The following is an 8365-nucleotide window of genomic DNA, read 5'->3' on the forward strand; positions in this document are numbered from 1 at the left end:
AGTGTAATCGTGTTCAAAAATCCAAACATGTTAACCTGTAAATCTGAATATGCAATTGTTATGGTGTGTGAGCCCGAGTATGAAAGTGTGCAATTCTGATCGTGTAACCTGAAAACTCGGGTATAAACACATGTAAGATTTGACTCATTTCCTAAGTATAATGCTCATTTTGTAGCTCTATTGTTTTCATTAGTTAATTAAACCCTCATCTTAGCACACTTTAAATCCATAGTTTCTGCATTTGTATCTTCAGATTCGGCAATAGCACATCTGACATTATACAAACTGACAAATGTAAAGTCTACACGTTTGTCGAATTTTTATATGACCTTATATGGCAACTGCCTTGCTGCGGAAAAAAGGCATGCCGTAATCGCCGGAATGGACGAAAATAAACACAACTAGATTCGATCTCGTTGCGAGCAACGAGTGGGTCTTCCGTCCAATTTTTGAATAGATAAGATTAAACTTATCAATTCAAAGATAAAATCGTAGATCTAAGCGAGAAAAAAAAAAAATTTGCGGCACTCGAGGCTTGAACCCGGGTCGCCTGGGCCATGTCCACGACTATAACGACTGAGCTACTCGGACTCCGCTTCAGAACTTTGACGCTTAATTTCTCGAGAATGCCTTGATCGATTTTAAAACTAATTACATATTCTTAATCAGTAAAAGGGTCACTATAAGGTGTAAAAATTTCAAAGAAAAATATTAAAAAATAAAAAAGTCGAAAAATTCAATTTTTCAAATTTCCTTCCGGTGACGACCGGAAGTGACGGCGGACATTCTCTTGACCGAGGTACATTAGAAAAACGGTAGATCTATCATCTCTGAAAATTTCAGCTCTATATCTTTGCTCGTTTTTGAGAAACCCGACAGACAAAATTGACTTTTTAAAATCGTAAACGGACGATAACTTCCGACCGGAAGTGTATTTTCAAAAAATAAAAATTATACATCAGGTTTAGATGAAAACACGTTTATATTAAAAATTTGAGCGAAATCGACCCAGCCATCTCCGAGAAATCGTCTGCACAAAATCGGTAAGAAAAAAAAAGAATAATAACTAGACACGATCTCGTTGCGAGCAACGAGGAGGTCTTCCGTTCGATTTTTAGAATGAAATAAGACATCATCGACTTTGATTTTCGACAACAAAACATGTTATGGAAAAAGGAGTGAAGAACTAATGCTTTATTGTATCGCTTTTTATAAGTTCTCTTTCTTTTTTAAATACTTGCATTTCTTTAAATTAAGATAAAAAAGATCAAACTTGTTTACCTCTGGTCCCTAAAAACCCTAATTGGGTAACGCAAGAGAAAATCATTATATTGTTAGGATATATAAACGTATTAAACCTAATCTAGCTTTAATAACCCTAATAACAAAATGGCTCTTATTAAAGGGCTATAGATAAAAGATTTTAGAGCTCTTTGATCCCCTAATTTAAGGAGCCAGTCCCTTTTTCTTGGATTCAAATGAAAGGACATTTAGTTCTGAAAACATTTTGTCAACAAGTGTTTAGAAATTCGTTACCGTTCTAGAGATATATGTGAAACAAGGTTTAAGGGGCCGATCCCTTATCTCTTTATAGGGGCCGTTTGAAGAAATTTTGAAGGTTGCATTTTGTTTAGAACATCATTTTGAACAATTTTTCTTCTGTACTGCATTACAAGATATTTTTCCTTTCTGAGATATGGATGTTCAAAGTTTTGGACTTTTGGCCCCTAAAAACCCTTAATTACGTAACACATTATAACATCATTACATTGCTTGAATACATAACTGTAGGATAAACACATTAGCTTCTATAACATTTCACAAAATATCTCTCAATAAAGGGTTGTAGATAAAAGACTTTAGAGCCTTTTGGTCCCCTAATTTTAGGGGCCAGCCCCTTTTTCTCGATATCGAATGAAAGGTTATTTAATTCTAAACAAATTTTGTTCAATAAGTGAATAGAAATTCGTTACCGTTCTGGAGAGATATGTAAAACAAGGTTTTAAGGGACCATCCCTTATCTCCTTATAGGGGCCGTTTGACGAAATTTTGAAGGTTGCATTTTGTTTAGAACATCATTTTGAACAATTTTTCTTCTGTACTGCATTACAAGATATTTTTCCTTTCTGAGATATGGATGTTCAAAATTTTGGACTTTTGGCCCCTAAAAACCCTTAATTACGTAACACATTATAACATCATTACGTTGCTTGAATACATAACTGTAGGATAAACACATTTGCTTCTATAACATTTCTCAAAATATCTCTCAGTAAAGGGCTACAGATTGAAGACGTTAGAGCCCTTTGGTCCCCTAATTATTGGGGCCAGCCCTTTTTTCTTGATATCAAATGAAATGCTATTTAATTCTAAACAAGCTTTGTTCAACAAGTGTTTAGAAATTCGTTACTGTTTTGGAGATATATGAGAAAGAAGGTTTTAGGGGCCGATCCCTTATCTCCTTTTAGGGACCGTTTAACAAAATTTTGAAGGTTGCATATTGTTAAAAACATTAATTTGAACAACTTTTCTTCTGTATTGCATTACAAAATATTTTTCCTTTCTGAGATATGGGTGATCGAAATTTTGTACTTTTGGTCCCTAAAAACCCTTAATTACGTAACACATAATAAAATCATTACATTGCCTGGATACATAACTGTGAGATAAACATATTTGCTTCTATAACCTTTTACAAAATATCTATCAGTTAAGGGCTACAGATTAACGACTTTTGATCCCTTTGGTCCCCTTATTTAAGGGGCCAGCCCCTTTTTCTTGATATTAAATAAAAGGTCATATAATTCTAAACAATTTTTGTTCAACAAGTGTTCACAAAATTGTTACCGTTCTGGATATATATTAGAAAGAAGGTTTTAGGGGCCGATCCCTTATCTCCTTATAGGGGCCGTTTAACGAAATTTTGAAGGTTGCATATGGTTAAAAATATTAATTTGAACAACTTTTCTTCTGTATTGCATTACAAAATATTTTTCCTTTCTGAGATATGGGTGATCGAAATTTTGTACTTTTGGCCCCTAAAAACCCTTAATTACGTAACACATTCTAAAATCATTACATTGCTTGGAAACATAACTGTGAGATAAACATATTTGCTTCTATAACCTTTCACAAAATATCTCTCAGTAAAGGGCTACAGATTAAAGACTTTAGATCTCTTTGGTGACCTAATTGGGGGGCCCGCCCCTTTTTCTTGATTTCAAAGAAAAGGTCTTGTAAATAGAAACGTTTTTTACGTTACATGTTATAACAAAATATTTTTTAGAAAAGAGATAATCAAAGAAAACCAGAAAAAATTACGACGTTTTTTCCATCTCAATTATCGGGTCCAGGCGAGCTTCGGCGCCTTTCAAGTCAGATCAAAATGAAAATAAAATTGCAAATCTACAATCTTTTGTCTACTATCCCTGAAAGTTTGAACTCAATATCTATTATAGTTTAGGAGAACGTAGAGGGACAAGCGACCCCTCTAAAAATCGCTAAAACGTCCATTTCTCAAAAACGGAAGAGACGTCATCAATATAATTGAAAACCTATAAGGTTTATATCATTATCTATCAGATCTAAAAGTTTCATGAAAATCGGTTGAGCCGTTTCTGAGAAATTGCGTGCACAATATTTGTAAGAAAAAAAATTAAAATAACTAGATTCGATCTCGTTGCGAGCAACGAGTGGGTCTTCCGTCCAATTTTGAATAGATAAGATTAAACTTATCAATTCAAAGATAAAATCATAGAACTTAGCGAAAAAAAGAGAAAAAATTTTTGCGGCACTCGAGGCTTGAACCTGGGTCGCCTGGGCCATGTCTACGACTATAACGACTGAGCTACTCGGACTCCGCTTCAGAACTTTGACGCTTAATTTCTCGAGAATGCCTTGATCGATTTTTAAACTAATTACATATTCTTAATCAGTAAAAGGGTCACTATAAGGTGTAAAAATTTCAAAGAAAAATATTAAAAATTAAAAAAGTCGAAAAATTCAATTTTTCAAATTTCCTTCCAGTGACGACCGGAAGTGACGGCTGACATTTTCTTGACCGAGGTACATTAGAAAAACGGTAGATCTATCATCTCTGAAAATTTCAGCCTTTTATCTTTACTCGTTTTTGAGAAACCCGACAGACAAAATTGACTTTTTAAAATCGTAAACGGACGGTAACTTCTGACCGGAAGTGTTTTTTCAAAAATGAAAAAAAATGTATCAGCTTTAGATAAAAACACGTTTATATTGAAAATTTGAGCGAAATCGACCCAGCCATCTCCGAGAAATCGTCTGCACAAAATCGGTAAGAAAAAAAAAGAATAATAAGAAGAAAAGTGAAAAAGAAACAATAGAATAATAGAAGGGTCTTCCGCTGAAGACGGAAGACCCTAATAATAATAATAGGGAAAAAGAAACCGAACGAAAACAATAAGGTCTTCCGTTGGAAAACGGAAGACCTTAATAAGAATAAGAAAAGTGAAAAAGAAACAATAGAATAATAGAAGGGTCTTCCGCCGAAGACGGAAGACCCTAATAATCAGCTAAACTTTTGCAATAAGCTTTTTAATAAACGACACTTTTTTTTATCAAAAATGCCGGCATTATTTTTAGAAAAATTATGCAGGCATGATTGAAACTGGACTAACCTCAAAGAGGTTCATATATATAAAAATCGCTGGCGGTGTGACGAATACGCTAATTTCTGTAATATAATTCTCGTGGTATTATACGATAAGGGTTAAAAGAAATGCATAATACATGTATCTTATTTCTCTTAAATAATTTGATATGTAATTTTAACTGGAATATAAGTTAATGCAAGAAATTTCTTAGGGGTGAATATATTTTAAGCGGCATGGGGTTCGGAGACCGCCATGAGTTCCCATGTAGCTCCATTGCTTCTGAATTCTAAGAATTTTGAGATAATTTTTATCCGAGTTGTCCAAAGGAAAAATCTGGTTATTGAAATCGTGAAAAAGGCGGACGGACGGGCGGGTGGCTGCCTAAAGGGTACCTTTATTGTACCGATAACTCCTCGTACAGTTTTTCAAGATACAATGTAGGTAGCTGTTCTTTTGCAGATCATTTATATACATATACCAGAGGTGTGCAAATTGCTAGGATTTTAATTTCTGATAATTTCTGGGGAAAAAAACATCAGCTGTTAAGCTTAGTTATTTTTTGGCAAAATATTGCATATAGGGTACCCCTATTGTACGGATAACTCCTCATACAGTTTTCAAGCTAGGTACTTGACAATGTTCTTTTGCAGATCAATTAGACATATATCAGAGGTATGCTAGAATTTTGATTTCTGATAATTAATGAAAAAATATAACAACTGTGGAACTCATTTTTGGCAAACATATTGCATATAGAGTACTTCATTTCTCTGGATAGATAGTGTTCATCAATCAGGATTGACAAATGGATTATATAATGGATAAATAACGAGATAGTGTTGAATAGTTTAGAGAAAACATTCCCTCCGAGGGCCGAAGGCTTCGGCCCTCGGAGGGAATGTTTTCTCTAAACTATTCAACACTATCTCGTTATTTATCTTACTTAAAAAAATTCCCCCACTGAACCTCAAAGAAGCATTGACCCATTCATACCGGTATATCCAACTGTGCTGTAATACAAAAGGATCTAGGTCATTTATGATTCAAATAGTACCATACACAATTAACCTAACCAAACACACCCTTTATTCATGGACGAGTAAACAGGTGCGCATGTTATAGTAAACCATTCCGCTGTACTGAGCAGACTTAAATTTAGATGATGATTTTTTTAACGCAAAGTACATTCAATGTATATAGAGGTCTACACTACCAGGAAAGACGCGGATACCATTTGAATGTTATTTTAGACTTGCAAGGAGAAAGGACAAATCAAAAATTTGACGAAAATTAACAGACGATTATTCGATAAAAATTTTGATAGGAGTCTTATGAAGTCGTAGTGCGACAATATTCCTTAAATTGTTAAAACTACGGAAAAGGAGTGATATGGTTCAAGGTTCAAAAAGGAAGTCCACAAGTGTTTATGGAAGTGATTTATATGTGATCCCAAATCTATCAAAATTAAGAAAAGGAGATATTTCTGCTAAAATGTCATTCGTGGCTTATCGGATATACATTTATGGATGACAAGATTCTGTGTTTATGTTGGATTTATGTTGGAAATACATGTTTCAACATTTTGTCATTTTTATTTGTTTTATGCACTGTTGGATATTTTGAATATCCAACTGATGGGCGGTTGGATATCAAAAATATCCAACTGCCCATCAGTTGGATATTTATATATCCAACGACTGTTGGTTGAATAGTAAAAATAAGCGTTGACTAAATACAATGGGTGACGTCATAGAAGTTTTTTAAGTATACTGTTCACACAAAAGAGAACCCGGTTTGCGGTCACATTGACAGCTTTTCTCTTTCATAGTTTTCTAAATTTTTTAAAATAAAAGGACTTGCAAAGATTTAGTAATTTTTCGCGGAAAAATGCATGTAACTATACATATATTTATACTTTTTTAAATATTAAAATGATTTTGTTGTGCAAGTGCAAGATTAATAATAAAACAATCTCTTTTAAAGTGTTATAATAATTAATTAAAGCACAAAGTTGTGTTAATAATTGAAAGGTTTCGAAGAAATAGTTAGGGTATACTAGTATTTTTATGTATGGGGGTAGGGTGGGGCACAATGGGGGGTCTTAGTTTTAAATAGGAATATATAGATTAATTTTTAAAATCTTCTTCTCAGAAACTTATCAGCCAGGAAAGCTGAAACTTGTATGGAAGTATCCTCAGGTAGTATAGATTCAAAGTTGTGAAAATTATTATCCCTGGGGGAAGGGTGGGGCCAGATTGGGGGGGTTGTTATAGTTTTACACAGGAATATATAGAGTAAATCACTAAAAATCTTCTTCTCAGAAGAAGTAATCAGCCAGATGATTCTTTATAATTAAGACTTTGGCCCCAGGAGAATTCTTCGGCCTCACAAGAAGGTGCAGAGTTTGATGTAGCTTTATATCCCATATACTTGTATAAACAATCGTTAAGGATCTTTTTTGAGAACTGCAATACTCAACATGTGCATGATATGACTATAAAACCATCCTGTTATAAAAGGGACTAATGATTATAAACATAAGAATATCCAAGGGGGAAATGAGGTTTATTTATACAGGATCTACATGTATTATTGTACATTGGACAGATAGTTTGTAGTATGGCCCCATTAAGCTGATTTTATCATACCTATTGTTCCTCAGGTGAGCGATGTGGCCCATGGGCCTCTTGTAATATTTTAGAGTTGTTGTCAAAGCAGCAATTATAAGGATATGCAATTAATTAATTTTTTTGAGTTACTTACATGTATGTCTAAGCTCAAAGGTTTCTTTTATAAGAAAATATAGATTCTACAATCGTTATATGCACATTTATTGAAAACTGTTGCATTGCCGAGTAATGTAGTCGAAAAGCTTCGAGGTTTTTTTTAAATTATCTTCTTTATTATCTCACTATTTCAGTCAGCAGTTTTCGATTTCTATGATGCTTTTCACAAGGGGGATTATTGTAATGATGTAACAAACCAAATACCCCAGTTCGGTATTATTCTGGGACTCTTACCACTAGTAGGTACTGCAGTGTACTCCACCAAGTCTCATCGATTCACAGTCGTTGGAAGCTCAACTGTTAACAACTTAACATGTATCTACATTGGAACGGACAAAGGATATGTTATTCAGGTAGCTCATAATTTCGCCTTTGTTCGATTTCTATGCACAAAAAAATATAATACAATTTTGAGCGCAAGAAATGTTACTTATATTACCATTTACAAAGCCAGTTAATCAGTTAGAATCAGTTTATCCCCGTTAGAATATCCTCATTTCTTAAACTTGCTTACATTTTGTTCCATATGCAAAATGTGCTATGCCAATGACTTACTTCGCAGAATTGTGGTTCAATTAAAATATATACTACAATATCGTTCTGATTGAAAAAAGTTACTGTAGATTCTTTATTTTAAGCAAGTACTAAATTCCGCGATTTCACTGTTTAGCATCAAATCGCGAGAATATAAAATCACGATCACCAATGTTTGTTGAATCTGATTGGTATAGAAAAGCACATGTGAAACATAATATATAACATAAAATATAATAAATATGCTATCTTTAATTTAAATGATATTACATAGATGCTATTTCTAAGTTTACTTTTCTTTGATTGAAGATTGTGAAACATAATATATAACATAAAATATAATAAATATGCTATCTTTAATTTAAATGATATAACATAGATGCTATTTCTAAGTTTACTTTTCTTTGATTGAAGATT

The sequence above is a fragment of the Magallana gigas genome, chromosome 4, assembly GCF_963853765.1.
Source record: "Magallana gigas chromosome 4, xbMagGiga1.1, whole genome shotgun sequence".
Taxonomy (NCBI): Eukaryota; Metazoa; Mollusca; class Bivalvia; order Ostreida; family Ostreidae; genus Magallana; species Magallana gigas.